The sequence below is a fragment of the Teleopsis dalmanni genome, chromosome 2 (assembly GCF_002237135.1).
Source record: "Teleopsis dalmanni isolate 2A chromosome 2, ASM223713v2, whole genome shotgun sequence".
In the NCBI taxonomy this organism is placed as follows: Eukaryota; Metazoa; Arthropoda; class Insecta; order Diptera; family Diopsidae; genus Teleopsis; species Teleopsis dalmanni.
The window spans coordinates 1,231,916-1,250,774 of NC_051847.1; the positions used below are offsets into that span (position 1 = coordinate 1,231,916).

Sequence of the window (18,859 nt, forward strand, 5' to 3'; positions counted from 1 at the left end):
CCTGCCTATTAAGCCACCAGTATCTGTTAAAGAATACACAAATTCAATAGATTTCATTGATAAACCCACAAATTTTCGCATGACCGCGTAGCTTCCTACATCGCACACCGAAACACAACACAACAGAAGTTAAGCTCAAGCAACAGCACAGATGACAACAAACAAGCCGCGAACGGTTAATCTCGTACCGCCAACGAAACCATTAAATGACCCGCGGTCAGCGACGCCAGCTCTGTGCCGTTTCCCAGGGGTGTAGTTACGATTGATTGGATGCCAGAGCTACGGTGTTTGTCTCACATTCGCACACAAAACAGGATGTTCGCCTTTTGTTTTCGTCTGCAGATGCAGGAAAAAGTAAACGAGTCCATGCCTGGACTCGTCGCTAAGCGACTCAAATGCACGCATTGCATTCCAAGTGATGCGTTTCGAACGTGTTGTCACTTCAATGCTGCCAGCAAAAAGGTGTAAAAGAAGTTTAACAAGCGCGAATAATTGCTAAAAAATGTCAAAAAAAATCAAAAATTTTAATAATTTTAATCGAATTTCGACGTGGAGAATGCAAGTCCTGCTCTTTTAACAGCTCGCAATGCAATTCGCTTTGTGCATTTTTTCCAATAGAATTTTACGATGTTATTGCTTTTTATGTTTAATGTCCTGTTGTTTGTTGAATTACTCCAATTTTAGTTTACACGAGGTCTTCAAATTTTTTGGTTATGTCACCGAATACAATGGCAGAATCTTAAGACAGGAACCTGATTTTAGATATGAACGCCATAATAGTACCATAGAGATAAGACACATTATATAAATATATTTTATATGATACAATGTATACTTGAGGTCCTTAACGAGTGGCGAACCATTTAAAAAGACGGGATGAGAATATAAAATATTAACCAATAATTGTGGAAATTTGAAGATAAAGACAATGAGTACGACATAATTGGCAAAATGTCTTACAAGAACAAACATTGATATTAACACATAAAATGATTCAAGATGATAAGAGCTAAGATGGCGTAATAAAAAGGTACACGAAAATAATGAGTAAGGGAAGATAAAAGGAAGTATACTTATGTTCTTAAAGTAGTATGAGATAGAAAGGCTGAACGAAGAAATCAAAAACCTTCTATAAAAGTAATAAAATATCGATATATGTAATAAAAAATTTAAGCTTAAAAGTGAAGAATTAATGGTAAAGAACGGTGAAATATATAAAGAAAACAAGGGAAAGCATAACAGAAATGTAATACAAAGAAAACCAAGACATTAACGAAACAGTATAGAAAGGGAAATACCTATACAGAAAACGATGGCGAACAGTATCTGCTTCAAACTCAGATTTTAAAAATATATAGACATAGTTGAAGAGAGATAATACTAAAAGATAGTCAAAGCATCATTATATAGAAAGAAGAGCAGTTTAAAATATAGATTTTTGATGTAATTTTAATGCAATTTACATTAGCAACAGATAAAGAGAGAAAGACGTTTCTAAGAAAAATTTTGAATCGGAGAAAAGTCAAAACATCAAAACTATGGCTTTAGTGTGAATAGTTTAATCCCTGATAGTCGAGAAAAGTAGAAATATAGTTGCAAAATTTGCATAAATTCTTGATGAAATAATATTATTCTGTCCTTTTTAAGTATTGTTAGCTGTTAAGGTAATCAGATATCGAAAAATCAAATTTCAATCAATGTAACCTGAAGAAAATTCGAACTGAACACTTCACAAAAGACACTTAACAAAGATGATTTATTATAAATCTAATCGATACTGTAAGTTTAACACAAATCATTTGTTAATGCTGCGCTAATGTTGTAATGGATCACTTAAATATATAACATAATAGTTTACGTAATTCTATAATTGACCACACATTTAAGTTAATTAATATTATTTCATTTATGCATGTAAATTAAATTTTGAATAAGTAATAATTTATTTTAAACTTTATTTAATTTACAGTAAATAGTAAATCAAATAAGTAATTTCTTAGTATTGGTTTCGTCATGCTTACGTAAACACGTACTTTGTTTGACGTAGCAATGATCATAGAACGTAATCATAGAAATAATAAGCGTAGACATAATTGGGAGTAAGTCATAATAATACTGAAATCGACATTTGTTAGCAAAGATAATCAACAAAGTAAGCCTCATAGAAGCATAAAAGATACATAAGAGAACCACATGCAGCTGTAGATATGAAGCATTACGTACGCACAACTAACGCTAGTATGCTTTAGGTGGAGCACAAAATAGATGTATTATTATTACAGCTTTAAGGCAAGCAATGCAAATCAAAATGGAAGGCAATAGGTAAAGGAAAGTCTCAGTTTCTTGGAATGTGCAAAATTATAGAAATTAATTCGGCAAAAGTAATTGACTGATACCACATACTTACGCACTAGAAATTCATTATGAGACAACAAATAAGGTTACGTACATTTAGCAGGGCAATCAACGTGGCCTGCCACAAACTTTAACAGCAGTATAACAGTATAGCAGTATTCATAACATAACGTAATGCTTTAAACTTTGCCTACATACCCGTTGTGTGGTTACGGCGAAAAGTTGCAGTAGCAACGTTTTACGCTTGCCTACGTAAGCCTTAAATGCGTATGTGAGAAGTGATTCTGCTCGTGTAGAAAGTGTGTAATTATCGTGTTTCACGTTTATATGTGTGCGTTCGTCTGTGTTCCGTTTGTGTGGGAAGCAGACCACTTTACATAAGCATAAATTTCTTAGGATAACATTGCAATTAACTCAAACGTAACATACATAATTGGTCATTACATACCAAATTTGCCTGTGCAGTTTTCTGTTACACTTTACGTATTGAAGCTGTTATAATGACTGTATTAATACGCAAAATGTTATTAAAGCTAAATTGTTTAGGAGAACGGGTTTTTATTTAAAAAAAAAAAAAGTTTTGTCAAAAAAAAAGAAAAATATAATTTAAAAAAGATTATTGTCAGCAAAATATAGTTAATCGAAAAAATAGTTTCAATGTGCATATATGTACAGTCACATAGTAGAAATAGACCGTAAACTACCTCTGAATGCCAGAGTTAGTTTATAGTTTATATACAGTCCGATATAAAGTGAGTCAGGAGATTCAAATGATGACAAGATATCGGTACGGCACATTGTACGATATGAATTCTGAGTCCCAAGTCTAAATTGCGTTCAATTGTTGTTAATACTGTCTTCATAGTAGATGTTCGTTATGGTAACATTAAATTGTTGTCTTATTATTTCGAAGAAGTAAAATAAGAAAACCATGATTAATAATAAAGAACTAAAAAAAATATTTTATAAGAATTTAAAAAAATATAAACAATGCGAATTAGAAAAATAATTAAACTGGTTGAGTAAACAATAAGAAATGTTCTTACCTTTGCCTTTTTTACGGATTATACAAACAATTTCAATGAAAATTGTTTTTTCGATATATTTAGTGAAAAAATCGTAACAACAAAAATATAATAAATAAATAAAAATATATACAACAAAAAAGCAGGCGAATATAATTTTACAGCGCCAAAAATTATGATTTTTATAGCAATGCCGCATTATAAAAATCATTCAGTATTTGATATTTACAGCACTGCGGGGCGTATGCGGTGTTATGTTAAAAATTTGCACATTTTTTATGATAAGTGCTTTTTGTTGTTATTTTGCCTATATAAAACGTTTATGTCTTTTTTCGGAAATATGTTAAAATTGAAACGTTTAGTTAGCATGAGCAAGTCAACGTTAACCAAAGCAGCGAATCGCAGGAATCAAACAGCAAAGACGAGGTGTGCAGAAGAGTGAAGAACCTAACTGAGTTGCAATAGCGTTTTTCAAATAATTTTAATGGCAACGTTGATTAAACTCAAAAAGAGCAAAGCCACATATGAAAGCTGTAAATAAAAAGTCATAATGCCTGCAGTAGAGTTGCCACGGTGCCACGGTGCTACATCGCGACGTCGCGACGTAAGCGGCAAGCCCAGCAGCGCAGTTATTTAAACGAAATTCAGTGCTTAAAATGCCGCCTGTTGTGCTGAAAGCAGTAAAAAACATAGAAGCTTGTTTGAGTATTTTGCATACATGTGAAAGCTAAGCCCCAAAAGCAACACAGAGAGGCAAGGAAAAGGGAGTAGTGTGACTTTAAATTTGCCAATATTAAATTGTAATTTTGTTTTTTTCCGCCGCTGTGTTATTTATTTTAATGCTGCCATTTTCACAGCCATTTTAGGTTGACGTTGTTGCTGTTGTTGTTGTTATTGTTTATTGATGTTGTTGTTATGCTTGTTGTTCTTTTGCTTTTGTTGCTGTTCAAAGAACGGCACACGACATTATTGACGTTGCTGGGACTGCGTTAAAAAAAAACACATTTGCTGACTCAGTCTACAGAGCTAGTGTGTTGTATGCGTGGCGAGGGGAGTTGGAAGTAAAACCATCAGATTCAATTTATCTCCTGCTATTAAAATGGCGCATTTTAGCGGGCTTTTAAGCATTGACTTTTCGTTTCCATTCCATTTTCCTAAGCAGTCAAAAATATAAAATAAAAACATAAAAATTGTGTGAAAGCGCGTGTATTGGTTTATGCCTGAACGGAAGCTGGCAGCACTCCTACATTTAACTTCCGTTCAAAATGTTGTGTAGAAACACAGTAAGTGTAAAATACAAAGACAAAAAAGAAAAGGAAACAGAGTAAAAAAATCGAATTCAAATATGAAAAATACATAGAAAAAAAGTAATCACTAGAAATTCAAAAGGAAATCACTTATGTTTTGTTTGAACCTTAAAAAGGTGATATATTTACAGGTGAGCACTTGACTCAGTTTCGAACGTCACTTCTGACTAACACAAGTTTAACTTGCGAGCCCACCCAACCGTGCTTTTGCCGTTACATGCACTTAAAAGTTAACTTAATGTAGCAAGAAATTATGTTAACGTAATGAAGTAACGAAAAATCACTTAACATTTTTAAATTGATGTTCCTGTATTGTTCCACCGCCGACTATATCTCCACCCCAATTCGCTCCGCCACCCTTGATATTTATTATTGCACACTTCTCCCGTCTGTCTTGATTGTTGTTGTTGATTTGTTGTTGTTTAGGATTTTTTTTTTGATTTCATTTTGCTTTTAAAAAATTTATGCCATTTTTATTGCTACGCTTTGATTTCCTGATATTTTTTCTTACTTTTTTTTATATTCTAGGAAGGATTTCATGCACTGTTTCAGCTCGTGTAGCACAAATTGAGTGTGTCATAACTTTTGTACCAGATACTTACCAGGATTGCCATTTCCTACGTATTTATACTACAATATAGTGTATGAGTATTTGAAGAAAATCAATTGATAAGTAAACTGATAAACAAACGGTTACTCACTCCTCTTTAAGATGGACGGAGAAGGATGGAGTGCGAAGAATTAATAACGACAGAAAGTTAAAAAATTACTTTAAACAATATGAGAATTTTAAAATATCTTAGAGTGAAGTTGATTTACAAATAGCAAATGCAAAATAGCAAATAACTATTTAGCAAAACGGTAAAACTGGTGCAATGGGAGTAAGCACTTTATATTGCGTCCTTAGAATATCCTGCATAAAAATTATATATAAAGGTACTTAAAAATTAAGAGATCGGAGGTTCAATATATTGAAAACATATAAAAATATTGAGAAACACTCATTTGCAAGAAACGGAAGGTTGCTAATAAAATGATAAAATAAGATAAAAAAATTCCTACAATTTCTAATTCTAGATTAGGTATATGATAATGAATATAACATAAATAAATAGATTTATTCAGTTGTTCTGACAAACTCCACTGCCTACATCACTATATATTTTTGAGCGGTTCGTGAAAATAGTTAGACTCTTTCTTAATGAGGGACGTACGGACAGCCAGATGTCTCTAGATGAAAACCCGACTATAAATTTCTTAGAAACAATATTTAGACTATCGTGAAAAATGTGTTTAGGCTTGAAAAATGTCCAGCAATATACACCATTTTTTAAACAAATTTCATGTAAAAATATGCTAAAGAGGTTTTACAAGTTTTGGTGTAAACATAATATTATATTTGAAATGGAGCTTCGAGCCTATAATGATGATAACAAAAATGTGGAATACTCGAGATTGTTGAGATTGCGAAATCAATTATAGAAGTGGAAAAATTTCTACATAGAAATTGTATTGCAGTTTGGGCTTTATTCACAAAAGTCAATTGGAAATTCTTTTAAGATTCAGAACAGGAAATACAAAAATAAAGAGCATAGATTTTTGAAATAATTTGAAATAGGCGAATATTCAGGTTAGAAATGCAGAGTTTAGAGATAAAAAACAAAATTATCATAATTATAAGTCATTGTACTTTTCTTAACCATAATTTTCATTAGTAATATTTTGGACATGATTTTGAGTATTCTGATTTGTATTCCTCAATTACCAGTAGTGAAAATTCTTATGTCATTGTAAAATCGCAGAGCTGCAGTTATGGATGGTTCAGTTGCACTTAAAGCATTTCATACACATAAATGAAATTTCCAGTGTCCTTAGCTATTTTACTGACAGTGCATAGAAGCAGTATGGTTGATGTGGTCATAAAGTCTCAAATCCTTCAAAGCATTAAATTTTATGGAATTTCTATTTATCCTCGTTGTCTCCTGTTGTTGTGGTGGTTGACGCTCGTTGATGGTGGTGTGTTCTTGAGCTTTACGTGCTTATAAAAATCTCAGTTTACGTTACATTAAATACGTTATACGTTATACGTTATGTCTTTGTCAGTTAATAAATTCGAATAAACATAAATATTAGATTTGGAAAACAATAGTCACGCTGTAGATGCTCGTGCATCGACTACAATTTGAATTATGAATTATGGTTTTGGCAAACGCTTCCACTGAAATTCCATTCGCAAACATGGCAGCGAACAAGGACGTGAATCACGTAAGGATTTGCTGTTTTTTTGTGGCAGTTCAGTATTTTTTATTTTGGTTTTCGTGATGGATGAAGATAAAAAGCTAATTTATGTATATTTAACAAATATTGACAACATAACTGATAAATATTAGCAAATTTTTTAAGGATTGTTTCTTGTTTATTTTATTTCTCTAAGTTGGTGTTCAAGTTATGACAGTAAGATTCGCTACTTCAGCTAAGGTCAGCTTTTCATTCTTTATACAAAATATAAAGAATGTAGCATAATTACAATTAAAATATTTGTTGAAAATACATTAATTTAACCAAACATTCCCAGAGATAATCAAAAGGATCAAAGTCATTTATCTGCCTAAGAAATAGTAAAAGCAGAAAATTTAGTGTTGGTAAACGGTAGACGCGAGATGGTGACCTGCAACATAAGATAATTAATTATTTATTATAAAAGATTGTTATTAAGGCAGCACTAAAAGTATAATTTCACGCCAACTACATTTAGATGTTTGGACTACAGAGTTCGTTTATTGTCTTGGAAGAATTAGGAAGAGTCCACTTTCGAAGAGTTGTAATCCTTTGCGAAGAGCTGAGTAATGAGAAACTAATTAATAATCTTTTTGTATCTCCCGTTGTAAACTTTTGATTGTGATCATTAGATGCAACGCCTTACCATTCGTGATTTTTACACAGAAGAATAATAAGGTGTTAAGTATTTTCTTCCCACTTTGGTGTATAGCCTTGAAAATAGTCAACAGGTGGAGCACCTTAATGTAGTATTCAGATCACCAATTATTAAAGTACCTCTAGTTGTATGTAGATGGAGTGAGTGCAGTTCACGTATTATATTTAGTACATATTTTTTTGGAAGTTATAGATAAAACACATAAGAAACTGAAATTACCTTAAGTCAGAGGGATTTGTTATTATCAATAATATTATTGTTTCGTATTAATGAATTATATCAATTCATTTTCAAAATCAATTTTAGACGAACATATTATCAGACTTTCACTCTTTAAATTAGATAATTTGATATAATGCATAAATAAAATACTGTAACTCTAAAAGTATTATTACAAATATATTACTATTCTTACTATTATTATTCTATATTACTATTCAATTCGTATAAGATGAAAGGAAATCGAAATTCGAAATAATAAGTTTTATATAGCTTTTAATAATATAGTGTATATAAAAAAATATGTAGTTAATTTCTGACATGTTTTTCGTTATATACATCCTTGCATATTGCAAATAAAAAAACTATTCTTAAATTATCCGAAAAAAGTTTGATTTGCTTATGTGATTTATAGCGTTCTTGATCTAATCTCTAACATAAATTTAGCTTTTGCTATGACAAAATACGAAAATAACTATTAACCTAAGAGAGTGAATATATTCCAAACTCATAGCATAGTTTTAGGCACACAACCAATTGTATTCCATTTTTTGTTTGGTAGCTTAACAAAATGGTTTGCATGTCAGACCCATGTAAAATGACTATCTCGCAGCAGTATAATGTCAGGAGTTTAATTTTTCGCAACAAAATCAATATTTACTTTTTATTTTTGGAGCAATATTTTTGCTTCGGTATCCTTGTATGTGTTTAGCCTAAGCAATATGCTGATTTTTATTTTGAACGTAAACGTACCCAAATGTTTTAACAAAGCTCATTCTCCTTACAAAGCACTTAACAGTAGCTGCGTGACAAATGTATTTTCTATGCCTGCCTGTCAAACTTGTAAATATTATTTTCATGTTTAAGCGAAGCAGGCAGAAGAATTAAAATAAAAACAAAGGAAAAATTGGGAAAACTAAATAATAAAGGGACGAAAACGGAAAAACTTCTTGTGAGAAAGAATATGCGTTTTTTGTAAGCAATTTTGTACAACAAATGTAAAATTATCTTTGGCAAGCCTTTCAAGAGCAGTAAAAACAGGAGTAGGGCGCCCCAAAAACAGAAAGAAAATGAAAAATGTAGCATACATTTAGGCAGCACCATATGTTATCCACACGTTTAGACATAGTCCTTTGTCGTCTTTTCATGTGTGCGATCTATGTGTGTGTAATTTTGACTTTGCCCCTGCAATGTTTAATGTTTAAAAAGTTCAATATTATCGGTTACGTGCGCTGCAAGCTAAATCGACCGCTTTCAGAAATTGGCAGCGCGTAGTAAAAGGAAATAAAGAAAAATCAAATAAAATAAGTGCCGTTCCTACCGATTCAACTCCTGCTCCTGCTCCGCAGTGTCTGGCTTAATAGTTAATGTATAAGCACAGGCACATGCCTCTGTGTTGGCTTCGAGTGAGCAATATAAGGGCATGTGTGCGCCTCAGATTCTTACACTTGTAGTTTTAGCAATACTGTCTAGTAAGATGTACGTACACAGTAGGTTTCTTAACGTACTAGCAGCATGCCTAGAAGTGTGCAACAGAACAGTTTGTCTCTCCTTAATTTATTTTTTTTCAGCATAATTTTCTTTTCAAAAATTTTTTGTTGGTTCGAATTTTCTTTGTTGGTAGTTGCCATGTTGTCCATGGCTACTGCACCGGAAGTTGACCATTTGTTGAACATTTACACGTTTCTCGGTAATTTTATTTGACTTTTATTGGGTTTACAAATTACATGTTGATGAGCTTGCATGTGGGAATGTTAAGTGGTTGAAAGAGTTTGGTATTTAAATAATTTTTAATATAATCTTTTTTGTAGTGCGCGGCAGTGATAGTGCATAAAATGAGTGCAGAAAATTTATTGCTAAATTATTAACTGCAAATTGTGAAAAGTTTAGTTAATAAAAATTTAAAAAATCTTGATTACGGATAAAAGATGTAGAGGCACTTAGTAGAGGTAAATATTTTTTTAAATTACATTTGTTTTGCTTAAAATTTACATATTAAAAATATTAAAAATAACGAAACAAAATCATTATCTTCTTAACTTTAACGATCTTCTTTTCTTTAATATTTAATTGCATTCTGGAAAAGTTTCAAAGCAAAATTGCAAATTAATTCACAATTAATATTGCAACTAAATTTTGTTGTTAATTTTTATACACACGCACATATCAGTACTTACTTTTAGTATAGCTTAAAAATAGCAAAAGCATATTAGAATAGTTTTCTTAATATATAATTATATAATTATAACAAGCTTGCTTGAGCCTAAATGTATTCTATGATCTTTTTTTCTAAAGTAATGTACATGTCAGTGCTGGAAAACGTACAAAGGAAGAACTATCTTTGTCTTTCCTTACAAAATTAACTCCAACCTTAAATTACAAAAGCAGCTTGTAGCACAGGGTAAATATAATATTGTTGAACAAAATTATTGTAGCATAATTTTGCCTAAATAAAATTCACGAATTCCGAACTTATTCAAGGTTTTGAAGAACAGATACGGTACCCACAAGCGACGCTGCGCTCAAGTCATTAATTTTGCAATACTTTTACATGCCCTGGTTTTGTTGCAAGCAAAAAATTTGAATATTTCTTTACAGTCAATTTAGTAATTGCAATGGCATTAGCTTTCTGTTTGGCAGGCAAATGCTGCATATGGGCAAATGGATGAAAATACCCAGGACACACTTGTCTTTCACTTTTGCTATTTGCCGCAATTTACAAGCGCAAAATTGTGATATAATTTCACCTACGAAATTATTATTTCATTAGATAACAAAAATATTATTTGAAACCAAAAAAAAAGCGATTAAAGATTTTAATTACATTTGAAATGTCGGCAAATGGCAAATGGTAGGCAGCTGCTGTTGCACCAAGCCTTAGTGGTTCGCCTCAAGTTGCGAACAAAAAAATTAACACTTAAAATATTTTCCTACTCAAGAGGAATACGCGGAGTATTGTCACTTATCAAAATGACAGCATGTTATCGCGCTAACTGCCAACATCGAAAAAGATGCTAAAATGGGAGAAAATGTCAAAAAAGTCTAAAAATTTCTGACAAAATTTCTTGCAAAGTACACTTACAGCTGCTGCTGCTATGCACTTCCGTTTCCGTTTGGCATTTAGTGCTTTCTACTTGTTAATTTTATATGCGGTGCTTGCAGGCTGGCAATGTTGCAGTTTGTAAACGCAAATGACAGTTGCCACATAGTTTTTTTTTAGGGCTGCGTATATATAAACCATTTTTTTATAGCTGAAAACTTTTCGCTCAGTTTTGCAATATTTTCAATTTTTTTTATGTATATTTTTTATGGCGAAGAATGTCTCTAAAATTCTGAAGTGCGTTGCCCACCCGTTTTAAGTGCTAAAATCACCAAACAATTTTGAATTTCCTTTTTTAAAAAAGACTATGCAACGCGAAATGGTGTCGTAAAAAACGCAATGTTTTATATGGAAACGCCGTACACATACACGCACCACCTCTCTCGCTCCACCGCGCTCACTCCACCAACCGACACGTTTGCATTCTCACACAGAATTTTGCAAATTTCCCATGCATACTTTTAGGTGTTCTGCATGCTCGATCGAGTATGAAGTGTTACGGCTGCATGCAGCTTCCACTTTACCGCTTTCAATTTGCTGCATTTTGTTAAAATTTTGTGAAGGCGAGAAAAGTTTTCTGAATGCTAAGTACCCCGCACCAAAAAAGTCACTGAAATTATGTATTATTTGCTGCACGCAATGTTGCTGTTATTGTTGCTGTTGCCGCTGTTGTTGGTGCAGCAAAAATGCACAATGGCATAAGTTTTGGGTTTGTAGCGCTTGTAAGCTGCATTTAAAATGCATGCATTTTTTAATGAAAATAGAAGTTTTCCTTGAAATTTTTCTTAGTGACAGTTTTGTTTCGTCGTCGTTATGATTGTTGTTGCTGTTGTTGTTGATGTTGTTTAGAAATGAATAGAAGTTTGTTGCTTTTGACAACAAAAAACGCTGGTAGAATCCATTTGTAAAGTTTTTTAGACAAATTACTTTTCTTAAGTTTTTATTTGATGCACCAAATACCAACGAAGTGACTGATACTGCGAGCATGCGGTGAGAACAGTACACAAATGTTTTTAAGACATTAACTTGCGTTTTAGTTCGATTTAATTTCAATTTTTAAATATTTCACACAACTAATGCTCTCTATCGACAGATAAACCTTACATTCTATAGATCGCTAATCCCATTTGCGCTTCGGATAAAGATGAATGAAAGATCACAGCAACTTTTCAAAAGAAACGCTCTTCGTAAAGCCTTTGGTCGTCTACGAGTTGGCGATATCTACGGCATTTTATCATCATGTTAATATAACTCAGCGAATCAAAATTCAAAAGCTTTGCTGTCGAGGTTATGTCGTAAGAATGGATGGCGATGCTTTAGGAAAAAAGCTTTTTGAAAAAGGGCACTTGAAAGAAGAAATTGTAGAGCTAGATTGTGACTACGGTAGAGTGTTTAAGTTTAGAAGGCACTAACCACACTTGATGAACGAGTTAAAGAAAGCATACAAAAAATACAAATAGGAGCTAGCAGAAGAAGATCAGGGAGAATATATAAACGAAGTGGACCTTATACTTTGTAAAGTAATATAGAAACGAATAGAATCTTTATACTGAGTGGAAAGATCATGATTCTCAACGAGTTTTTGATAGGACACAATAGGTTGAGGCGAATCAGTACTTGCCGATTTTTTGAAAGAACGTCTGAATACATACTATGTGAAAGCCTTAATTGGGGTACCAGTGGAGAATATACCTGTTACTCTTCTTAGGAGCAATATAAAACCATCAAAGATACTTAAGTTCATTAGAAACATAAATATCCCTTAAACCCTTTCTTTTCAGTAATGATTATTTCTTAGATAATGCTACCATAAAGTAGGTTAGTTACTTTTAAGGATTTCCTTATTCCACATTCTGCACTATTTGCCCAGTTTCTACTCACGTCATTGGCATTCTGCAACACTGCGAAATTGTAGTGGTAAATTGACTACGCTTAATTAGTGGCGCACAAATTGCTAAAGTAAATAAAGATAAAAACATTTGCAAGATACTTTTTCTAACTGCAAATGAAAAATTTCTATTTCAAGAAGTTACAACACGGTAATTTAATACTTCCAGGTACTAATGTCGCTGCTTGTTGTTGATGTTGTTGCTGTTGTTGTTGTTGTTGTTGTTGTTGTTGTTGTTGTTACTACGTGCAACAATTAGAGCGGCAATGTGTTGGGTAAGTAGCAGCAATGATCTAAGCTACTTACAATGTAAATGAGTGTATAGCACAACAGAACAACAACATTTCTTTACATCATCAATTTACTTTAGTGCTTGTATTAACAGCAACGGCATTGGCAACGGCAACGGCAACGGCAACTTAAGTCAATGCCACTCCCACATACCTGTTCCATAGTGGCAACAACATCGCCGATAATAAGAAGAGCAATTACTTTGCTGTGTCTTGGATATTTAAGTGCGAGCATTGAAAAATGAAGCAATAAGCGAGGACAAATGTGTCAGCAACAAAATATGTACGTTGTCATTAGTGGAGCAGGAGAAATCGTTCTGCTCGTAAAATCGTGGTGCAGGCCCCATGAATATGAAAACACCACGTAACATTGCTTAAGGCAAACTAACGGGACGTAACGTAATCGTAGACAACGTAACGTTATTGTATAATGCAATATTGTTGCCAGGCAGAAATATAATAAAATTAAAGCATACACAAAGAAATGATTGCATTAAAACTGCATACGCGCTGGCAACGGTATCTGTGTATTTGCTTTTTGCTGGCAATGCCTCTAGCTACGATATGTTCGTTGGCAGCCATTTGGCTTATAAATTCGTTAGCACCAACATATTATATGAACCATTTCTCGGGCCACATTTTTGTAAATTTTTTATGTGAACGCAAATTTTTTACTCCTTGTCGTTCTTTTTCGTCGAGCTGCAGGCAAGAATAATGCATGCAGTGCACCATGTGAATTATTCGGCTGCAGAAGGACATATGCATAAATGCATAAACTGCCAACACGGCACTAGCACAACAATATGTCATAAATGTATTATGAGCAGCCTTTAAATGGAGTAAAGGATGCAACAACGAAACAACATTGCAACTGTTGCCGAACTGTTGTTGTTGTTAACGTTTGCTTTAAAAAGTTGCTGACGTACAGATTTTATCATTTACTGATTCAAATTGCTGCGCGTCGAAGTCGGCGATTGCATGCATGCATTTCCGTACAGTTCTTGCTTTTTCGTTTCCCGCCTATAAATATATGTGTTATCCACACCAATTTACAGTTTCGTGTCCATCAAATTTTAATCCATATTCGGTATGAAAATTTCATATTTCTTTTAAGTTTTTCCGTAGCTCTGAATTCTTTTTATTAGGTAAAATCACAAAAATAATACATTTGCTGAGAAATAGTAATACAATTATCCTTTCTTGACTATCGCGTAACTCTTCCTTGACTCATATCTGTCACTGTCACGCACACCAAACTTCACTGAGTGGCAAAGCAACATATCCGCAAGCTGCTGCAGTTGCAGGAAGAATGTTGCATGTTTTTAGTAGACTTTATTGCTTACATTTTTACATGGTTTTTTGTGTTAGTGGGAAAATTAAAAAAAGTTATTGCAACTAAAGTTTTAGTTTGTGAATTTATTTCAGATATGAAATAATTTTGTTGAGTAGAAAGAAAGAGAAGATAATGTTTAAAAAAGATTCTGTGAAAAACGAATAAAACATATGAAATAAGGCATACGAAAATAGATAATCAATTATACTCTTTCAAAGTCGCTTCAAGGACTTCAAGGTTAAAACTTAATTAACACTTAATCTTCGGTTTCTGATTCTGTTTCCAAAAATTTGGATCAACGAGTTTTGTATTGAATTTCTTAATTTTCTTAATGCATTGACATAGAGCTTCAGCTGCAGTTGGAGTAACTACATTTTTAAGATACTTCAAAGTCAATATAAATTAATTTTTATGGAGGGAACTAATTTTTTTTCGTAATAAACTGCTCAATATAAACATCAATTACTGTTTTCTATTCTAGGAATGAACGAAGTCTGCAAGAGAAGTGTGCAGAATTGCATAAACATAAACATTAACTACACAAAGCTTAGTGACAGCTTCGACATCCTGCTGAGCTAAAGACATAAACTTTGGTATCCGTTTTATTAACTTTTCGTGTACTTACACTTTTAACTGTTTCAGTTGGAAACCAGAAGCTGGAATCGCCAATGGATTCGTATTCCAAGTGACAGTTAAGTTGAAAAGTATGGCACCAAACAACTTAAGTTTTACTGCTTGGACATGAGCGAAATCAAGAAAAATTTAAAAAAAACTGTATTTGCTGTAAGCATAAACTTGGCAATAAGTAATAAAGGGAAATAAAGGGAAAAAATGAACGTCATCAAATAAAATAGCAGAAAATTCACTTAAAAATGTTACACTCCATGGGCGGTCGGTCCACAGCAGAAAAGTTGCTGCCGCAACTAAAATAAATGCCATATAAAAAATAAAGGATAAAGGAGCTGAAGAAAGAAATGTAAGAAAAGCGCAGCAATAACGTAACACCTACTACCGTCACCTACACACAATTTACGCAATGCAACGACCACTAACACTATTTATGCGTTTTTTGGTTGCTACATTCTAGCACTTTTTATGCGGGCATTTACTGGCTTGGAATGGCAATCGTGTTCCCTAAAAATTTTTAACATTTTTTTCTACTTAATTTTGGTAGTAAAATTTTCTTTTAATTTTTCCCATTTTTATTGTGATAAAATGTTGCTGATATTTCGAGTTAGGCAGTCGTGCTAGGTTTGATTTGAAATATTAGTTTGCATCTTCTGGTTTAGACAGTTTAGTTTCCTTTGAAATATCATGGCAAACAGAAGCTTTTCAAAGAATAGTTACATTTAAGTTCCATAAAAAACGGTTTAATGGGACTTAAATTTGATTTTTTGAATTTTTTCACATATTTGCTGTCCTTTGCAGACTCTCATTTAATTAGTCATAATTAAAAAAAAAATTAACATTACAAAGTTGGTTTTATTAAGGTTTTAAAAATAAAGCAAAATATAAATTGTTTGTATACTGTTTCAAGTGTATACAGATAGTAACTTTTCAAAAATTGAAGAACTTAGGTATTAATACTTAGAACATTTAGGTATTTCTTGGTTGATGAAACACGAGTTAGTGTCTAAAGCACTTTTACTCAATAGTGTCTATAATAACTTGGGTAATCCAAAGTAAAAACTGTTCCATTGAAATATTATAATGAGTTCTTCAGATGGCTTTTTAAAAGCAAAGTTTAAACCCCAGCATACTTTTCTAATAGAATAAATATAACTATTGTTTTAAAAAAGTGCAATCCTGAATCAGTGTAACTCTCGAGAAAATCTAACTATTTCAGCGGTCTGTTGTTGATGTATTTTTGTATGGATAATATCACTGAACGGCAAACATTTGATTGAATATGATGTGATTGTGATTCTATTATAGATAAAGGAATATCTATATGAAAGATGAAAACTTGAGTAACAAAAGTTGGGGCAGTTGTGAAGTAAACTGTAAATTGCATGAGAATATGAACTGAATGGAAAACATATTTGGAAGCCAAATTAATTCTAAATCTTTCTTATCAAAACCAATTAGAATAAATATTGGATTATTATAAATAGTTTAATCTTTGATCATATACTTAAGACTTATATTCAACGATAGCCACAGAAGAATTTTTAGCTGTCAGAATTTTAGACGAAGCAACTAACTACCAGAGCAACCTATCGTCTTTATGGCGCAATACAACTAATCGTTAGTTCTTCTCGAAAATTCAATAGAATGGTTTTAGTATTTTTGTATTTTAGAGTTTTAATTTTAGGCCTTCCACTAGTGTCGACTCACTAACAAGAAATATCAGCTAGTACTAAGTTTACTATAATAAGTTGATGTGCAGATATTATACTTTCCACTTAACCCAATCGTTAACTTTTCTAGTAGAAAAAAACTGTTAAAATTTTTAATTTAATTTGTTACTTCATTCAATTACTTCATTCATGTTACACTTTATAAAATATTTTATACTATTTTCATATAAGATTATTGTAGCACAAATTTGTGCGCCCATTCCTTGCCGTTTAATAAATTTACACCGCACTCATTATTTATGTTTCCGCTTTGCATTTCTACGGCGTTTACGGTCCTTTAAGGTCCTTTTGGGCCTTTCAGTTTTGCCGAGCATATTAATTACAAAAGTTTTGTAATGAAATGTCATTTAGTTTGTTAATTGTCAACGATTAAGCCACAAGCCACAGCATCATAAACGCTAAACAAGGAACAGTTGGCGCTCCACACTGCCCGGAAATATCGACATTTCCAGCAAAAGAAATATAGATCTTAAATGTCGGTGTGTGTGTGTTTGTATGTATGCGAGTAAATATGCGACGAGTGGCCAAGGAAAAGCAGGAAAAAATCTAAAACTGAAAAATGCAAATTAGAAAGTTTGTCCTGTAAACAGTGAAAGCAACAACAACGCCAAGGACAACAAAATCCTGCATAGACACAATAAACTGGTTGCATTTTAATAATGTGGCCCATAAAAAAGTTTGCCTGATAAAATTGAAATAAAAAACATTTATTTAGTTGTAAAAAATTTACACACAGCTACGAAACTTTAATAGCGAGAGTAAAAAAAACTTTCGAGGGGACATAGAAATACAGGAAGTAGTTAATTTTTGAGCATAAAACGTTTGCAAGGATTTTTGATGAGTATTAGCTTGTTTCTATCTATGAAAAGTAAAGTGAAGACGGAAAATTACGTATATATCATCAATACGTTCAAAATATTTTTGGAGAGTTCTTAAATAGCTCCATTTCCAGCGATATTCAATACACACCTTCAGTTTTCACGAAATACTTTTTGTGTATTACTTGAAAAACAACCCATGGACATCTCCGGTTCAAACTTCGGTTCGTTTATTATGAAATTGTTAAAAATTATGTAGACTCAAATTTATTATATATCTTTACATATTAAACTTGCTACTTATAATGTGAATATATCAAACTGTTTGCGAGCAAGTTTCTATATAAAATCTATACTAAAATGTGCTTTATATTATCATATTCGATAACTGTAACTGTATCTGACTCTGCTTAGGAGATACCTTCAGATCTTAAGATACAAGGTTGTTTATTTATTCACGCTTCTGCATAATATGCTACTCTTACTGGTATTTTTCTAAGATTTTGATGACCAATTCAACTTTCTTTTGATCCTCTTCATCCGCAAGACTTGTCTCGCTGCAAAGTTGTCTGATTTTCTATTACATAGTCCGTACATTGCTATGGCTTCCTTGTAGCTCCTAGTTTTCTACTTTTCGCATCAAGTATTTACGAAATTTGTTTGGTTTACCTTATTCGACAGTAATTTGTGGGTTTTAAGGATTTATAAAAATTTTTTAAATTACTTTTAGAAATAATCCATTTTTCCATTTTTGTGGCTGTAGTAAAACGAATCTTGGTACGAAGAATTGTTGCGAAATAAATTCCACACCAATGCAGTTGAAACGCATACGTATCCTTGAGCTTTTATTGCAGGACAACAAAAAATGCAGATTCTTGTACTTTTTAAGTTTCATAACAAAATTAATTTAAAACTTTGAAACAACTTCTCCATTTGCAGTTTTTATATTTTTTCAACAATTCGTACTACTTTTGCTGAATGCTAGCATTTGCCAATATTTTGACAAACCTTTTTTTTGTGATTTCTTCAAAAAATTACATGATGTTTGAAATTTAATATTAAAAAAAAATTTGAGGAAAAAAATTAGAAAAAAAAATTTAATAATAATTTAAAATTAACTGACTGTAAGAGGATGTTTTAATACTCTATACACAATTAGTTATGATACAGTCAAACATGCTATCAAACTGAATATATCGCTCATTCACAATAGCGTAAAGTGGTGGAAA

At 32.3% G+C, this 18,859-nt stretch overlaps 1 protein-coding gene across 1 annotated transcript in view; it reads right to left on the minus strand.

Moving 5' to 3' along the window:
- LOC119685884 (matrix metalloproteinase-2) overlaps positions 1–18,859 on the minus strand; it is a 151,554-nt gene that overhangs the window by 61,161 nt on the left and 71,534 nt on the right. The window lies entirely within an intron of this gene.